Below are 6,643 nucleotides of genomic sequence, written 5' to 3'. Positions count from 1 at the left end.
TACGATCAAAATAACGTCGCTCCCCAGGGACGATACCAGTATCTGATCCTCGTAAGTGACAGCTGATGGCTTCAGAAAGATAATTAACTTTTCAATTAGAGGTGCATCTGACATTGCAATTGTATCTACTTGAACAACTAAGGAGCGACTGAAGAAGATGCAGATGTATTATTACTGCAAACAAACAACGTGCTTTCGAAACAGATGTCATGATTTCTGATGTCTTTGTGTGACAGCTACATCAAAGAGCAAAGGCGAAATACGTGCTAAAATAATAATTACGACAAAGTGTTTGCAGAGAGTAAAATCTCTCAAAAGAGGATGAGGATAAAGCTACATATCCATTTTTCTTTTTTAAATTATGGAACCCTAAATACATAAATAAAAACATGCAAACAAATACAAACAATATAATAAATAAATATCACATTCAGACAAACAAATACATTATAAAACATGCAAATAAATCAAAAACATGCAAACAAAGACATAATTCCTAAATAAATACATGCAAAATATCACATTCAGACAAACAAATACATTATAAAACATGCAAATAAATCAAATAAATAAATCAAAAACATGCAAACAAAGACATAATTCCTAAATAAATACATGCGTACATACATAAATACAACATGCATGCAAACAAACAAACAACTAAATAAATAAAATGCAAGCAAACAAAGACATACATCCAAAATAAATAAATAAATGAAACATGAAAACAAATGCAATCAAACAAATAAAACATACAAACAAATACACAAAACATACATAAAATAAACAAATAAATAAACATGCAAACAAATACAAACAATAAAATAAGCAAATAACACTTACAAACAAACAAACAAACACAAAATAAAACATGCAAGTAAATAATCAAAAACGTGCAGCAAAAAAGACATGCAATCCAAAATAAACACATCATGAAAATAAATACAATAAAATAAATAAAACATGCAAACAAACACAAGAATACATGCAATTAAATACAATAAATTAATAACATGTAAACGAACAAACACATATATCCAAATTAAATATAGTAAATACATAAATAAAATATGCAAACAAGTAAATAAATGAATAAATATTCATACAGAAAAACAAACAAACAAACATTGCATTTTCAAACATTCTACAATAAATGTATTAAATTCTGACTGCTAAAGAAAAACTAAACCACTGACTGGGTTGGCAGTGGCATCTCAGCAAAACCTTTGTCATCTGTCCAAACATGCAATTGTGTTTGTGTAGAAGATATACTACCCACTGAATCTGATAGATTCAATTAGTGAGAGTCTATTAATTTTGTGCTAATATCACGGCACATCCTGCGTTTTTTAATTGAGCCGGGTGCAGGACGGCTGCGGTTCAGAGAGGAGAGGAGTCTGTGTCTGCTCATTAGACTAGCTGAGATCTACACCTGGGGTTCAGCCAAACTCAAGGCCGAAGGCCGCGGAAACATGGGCCATAATTACAGAAGAAGATGCTATAGAATCATTTATGTTAATGCAATCACAATGAATGTTTTAGTGACCCTGGGAAAAACAGAAGGGGGAAAAAAAACAACAATGCGTGAATGCAAAGCCATAAATTCTGCATTTTGAGACCAACGGGTCTCCGTTCGGTCAATTGCATCAAACAGAATCCGGCTGTCACGAGTGCCCAAAAATAACCTCATCTCATCTCCATCACAACGAGGTCTTAAATCAAATATCAGCTTCTGAGAAGCCAACCATCCATTTATAGTTGCTTTTACATATTGTCTGCTGCAAAAAGGCACCGTATCTGTCTCTCGAAATGTGTCAGGAATTACAGCAATTTTTGCCTCCAATTCCAAAAACATGCATTAACCCCCTCCTTAGGAGGTGCCATCGTTCTTTTCTGGTGCAAGCTAAATATCGCAGCGAAACACAGCTGTTTGAGGCAGCAACCTGGCAGCCGGATGAGAATAACCCAGCACAGGAAGAAAGCATCCATGTTATCAAGCGCACACATGTGGCCTGTGTAAAGATTAAGCCGTATTCATCCCCGGCTGCCTGCTCTTCTGCCTCAGTCCATCACAGATATGGCACCGATTCAGCCAGGAATGCAGGAGAGGTGCCACGGATTTCACACGCTCCTCAAATCCGCAAGGACCCGAGACGCTGAGGTGTGGTGCTCCAGTATCCCTTCCCCCCCCCCCCCCGGCCCGTAAAACCACATTTGTGAGAACGCCATCGACGTTCACGCTCCCAATAATAATAATAATAATCCCTGGAATTCCCTAACGTCAGCCGATTCACGTCTTTCTGGAAATATGGCGTTCTCTCGCACAAATTCATTCTAAATCAACACGATCTGATGCAGATGCTCGATAATGTTAAGAACAGACTCAAATGTTTTCTAACCCTGGATAAGGAAGGCCACGCGGGTTCGGGGAAGAGGCTTATGCCGTCAGAGCCACGTTGGAACCCTCTCCGTGTTAAGCCCCTAATATTTCCTGCTGTTTGGTTCAAAAGGAGACACACAAAGACCAGACAAAGTGATAAATGCTGTGTATATGGTGCTAGTCGGCCCGTGCACACAATGAACAAGACACACTCACAAAGGAGGCCTTGCCAGTGGGAGCGGCTATTAGGTCACGTCATTCTTTCAACCAAATTCAGTCCTAAAATCCAGATTAGGTGCAAAATGGAGTATAAACAGGGATATAACCACCATAGACAACCATTCAATGAAAAAAAAGAAATATAAATAATAGGTGCATGATTTATGTTAGTAATCTTTTTAATGAAATATTAAAATGAGACTATATAATTTTTATAAAAATGTTGTATGTAATATATATATATATATATATATATCAGTGTTATTTTAGCATCGAGATACTATTATAATTTGTGTATCATTAATATATTTTGAATCAGCTTTTTATCTTTCCTGTTGTTTTATATTTTCCGTTTTATTTTAATTTGAAAGTTTTCTATATATAAAAGTAGTTATTATTTGTTTTTTGTTGTTTTGGTACATCGTTAAACTAAATTAAAATGAGAAATGTTGCCTCTGTAACTAGCCAAAATAAAAAGCTTTTTTTATTTATTTGATCTCAGTTAACATTTATTTTAAGTAACAAATGTTTTTTTGGTTTTTTTTATGGCTTTAAGTTTAGTTTTAGTTTTAGTTAACTTAATCCTGATATATATACACTTAAAAAACATGAAATGGCACACGTTAGTTTAAATGCAAATGAAAAATCAATCAATAAATATATTTTTGAGGGTCAGATTCTTAAACTTTTACATTTTGGGAGCCCCACGTTTCTGGGAGAAAGACATTTCTTTCAAGTTTTAAAAGACAAAAGTAAAATGACTAAAAAGTCTACATATTCACCTGCTCTGCATGTCATGTGATCATGTTTCACAGTTGTCTGTTTTTTTATTCATTTGCACCTAAGCTCATAAATGATAAAAAATACCTTGCCGCAGCATTGGGAAAAACATTTTGTTACCAGAAGGCTGTCACTAGTTATAATGTGCGGTTTGAACAAATTAAGCTACAAACACAAACAACACGAAGTGTAGATTGCATAGCGAGTGAAAAAACAACAACTACTTTTAAAGTGCAAAGTTTTCAACTGTTCTTAATCAAATAAGGGTATTTGCACCCTGTGAACGCACCGACTATTGTTTGTATGTGGGTTGCAGCTGTACAAAACATGTTGTTAGTAATCAAATTTGTGTACTCAGGCATAAGCAATGCACTAACCTCTCAAAGTTGTGAAAGTGAAGTGTTGTTTGTGGGCGTTGTGCATTTTGTGGTGTGCATCTGTGAAGGGCTGCCTCTGCTGCAGTATTCTGTGTCAGCAGAAGCATTTGATTTTTTTTAAACCACTGGTGCAGTATATTACCTATAATTTATATTTATCATCTCTTGTACCCCAGCTGACTTCAACAAACCGTTTAACACTTCAGTCTTGCATGTGGCCCCCTTAATAGCTAATATGCTTGAAGGAGCACTTTAAAGATTTCAAATAATTTCTTTGGGCAAACACTAATGAATTATGTCACCATAACTGCTATCCAAAAGGGCCAGTGAACCAGTGGTAATTACGGGCCGACAGGAAGTAATTTGTGTGTGTGCGTCGTGTGCATGTGTCTCACATTTAATGCTCAGACCGTGATTTATAATATAGCACTACTTTATTTGTTTAATTAGTGTTTCAAAGGATTTTTGATTGGTTTTTAATGGTGACAACTGCTGTACCATTTCTCTGTATATAAAGCCACTTTTAAAAGTATGTTTTATATTTCATATTACACAAAAATACAATACCTACATACCTGTGTTCATAGCATGATGTGTTTGTAAGCCGGGTTAGGGGTTCAAATCCTGCAAAACAAGATTGAGGATTTATTTATTTTTTCCATGTATGAATGAACAAACCCTACATTAGAGCATTCTTTATTTGGTTTTGTATTCTATAAAACTGATTTATTTATTTTTTATATAAAATCATTTAAAATCAAATGTTTTTTGACGAACAAAATGGATATAATGTTGTGATAATATGAAAAAGAGCAGCTTGCACATTCTTCAAATCATCTTCTGTTTCACATAATGACATGAGTAAAAACAAAATGTTACATTTTGAGGTGAAGTTGATGAAAATATTAGCTCACGAATTTGCATTATCATGCATATGCATTATAGAATATGCATTATCATTTTGTAAGCTAAGTTTACACAGATCATCAGGCTTTTTATAGTAACCAAAACTAAATCTGTAATTAAAATCATAAAAAATGTTGCTTGAAATAAAAGATGTTAGCTAAAATAAAATATAAAAAACGTAAATAAACATGAAATTAAAAATAATAAAAAGACAAAAAACACACAACAAAATTACTAAAACTTTTACAAAAATTAAACTGAAAATTTAAACTATAAAAATAAAAACTACTACTAAAAGTATTAAAGAATACTATAATATATCGATATGAAAATAACACTGTAGCTCATTTTATGCTTTTATATTTTTAGTGCAAAACCTGTAGCATTGTAAACTATACTTTAACAGTTTGAGTTCATATTTGCATTGTTAAATTCTCCTCAAATTCTCTTAAAAAAGTAAACATTATCACAAAATCGATGCGTTAATTTGGACATTAAGGCTTTAACGTGTTTGAGAACACCACCAGGAAAACCCACTCAATGCAGAGAGGCTGCCTCTGCCCTCCTAAACCATGTGAAGGTGGACTAAATTTAATTACAGCCTCTATAAAATCCATTTGGCAAATATTTCAAGGTACAGCACAAGCCCAGAAATTGCAAACAGGACTGGCAAGCGCACACAGTGGCTGATGGTGAGTGACAGTAATCCACGAAGAGAAGAACCAAATTACTGCGTTTATTCCCAAACCCGTTTCCTATTCTGTGATGGATGTTTTTTTTCTTTCACTTATTTAAAAAAGAGAAAACACATCTGCTGAGCAAATATTTCAAATAATGTCTGTTTCATGTTTGTGTACTTCCATAGAAGCAAAAGCTGAGAAGATGAGCCAGAAACACAACTGTCAGTCTTTGTGATTCACTTGTTCGGGTGTTAATTCAAATGAACAATCAAAAGAGGAGAAAGAGAAAAGAAAGAGAAAGATTGCTCTCTAGAGCGCTTTTTGTTGTTAATTGCCATTTAGCAGTTGCTTTTTCTCCAAAGTGTAACACGTCACACAATTGAAATGTAGTTCTTTGGGGACATGTGGGCACTTTGTTACTGTTCAAACGTTTGATAGGCACAAAGTCTAAAAGTGTTGCTCTAACAGAAATGCATTTACTCATAACAAACACGTTACCCACCGATTCGCCTAATGAGGCGTCACATTAGACTTTGATCACCATCCACTTGCATTCATATGCATACGGCCGCTGGAAAGGGAATGCATGCATATGCACAGAAGTTTAGTCTTTTTACTGCATACAGGTAACCTGCAAATTCATATAGAAAAATGATTATAACGTATATTCCAACAATTATGAATTTATTTTTATGTTGCATTCATTTCATCATATGTTGCATTAATGTGGGGTCATTTCAAAGTTTAAAACTATACTTACAAAACATTGAGGAATATTTTTTTTCATGCACGGATAGATAAGCACTCACATTAGACTTAAACTGATTTTTACACAGAGTAACGCTGCATGTTTCTAAGCATTTCAGGGGACCTTTAAATACTAGGGCTGGGAGCCTGGGACAATAAATCGATGCATCGCGAATCGAGAAATGATTCTGCATCGATTCTGAGATTTTCCGAAGGCATCGCGATTCTCTCTTGAATCGATTTTGAGCTTAGTTTTTAACAGCAGATAGCACTGTGTGCTTTAGAAATAGCCGTATTCTGCTTGCTTCCAGTTCCTTACACACGCACCATTTGAACCTAAAATAATCATTCATAAAGTTCGAAAAGGTTGAAGCGAATAACAAGGATGTTCACAGTGGGCTGTGTTTACATTAGGGGTGCAACGGTTCAACTTACTCACGGTTCGGTTTGTATCACGGCTTTAGAGTCACGGTTTCCGCACCACTTCAACCTAAAATAATTATTCATAAAGTTCGAAAAGGTTGAAGCGAATTACAAGGATGTTCACAGTAGGC

The sequence above is a fragment of the Sinocyclocheilus rhinocerous genome, unplaced genomic scaffold (assembly GCF_001515625.1).
Source record: "Sinocyclocheilus rhinocerous isolate Xijiao unplaced genomic scaffold, SAMN03320098_v1.1 scaffold1832, whole genome shotgun sequence".
Classification (NCBI taxonomy): domain Eukaryota; kingdom Metazoa; phylum Chordata; class Actinopteri; order Cypriniformes; family Cyprinidae; genus Sinocyclocheilus; species Sinocyclocheilus rhinocerous.
This window is presented reverse-complemented; position numbering follows the sequence as displayed.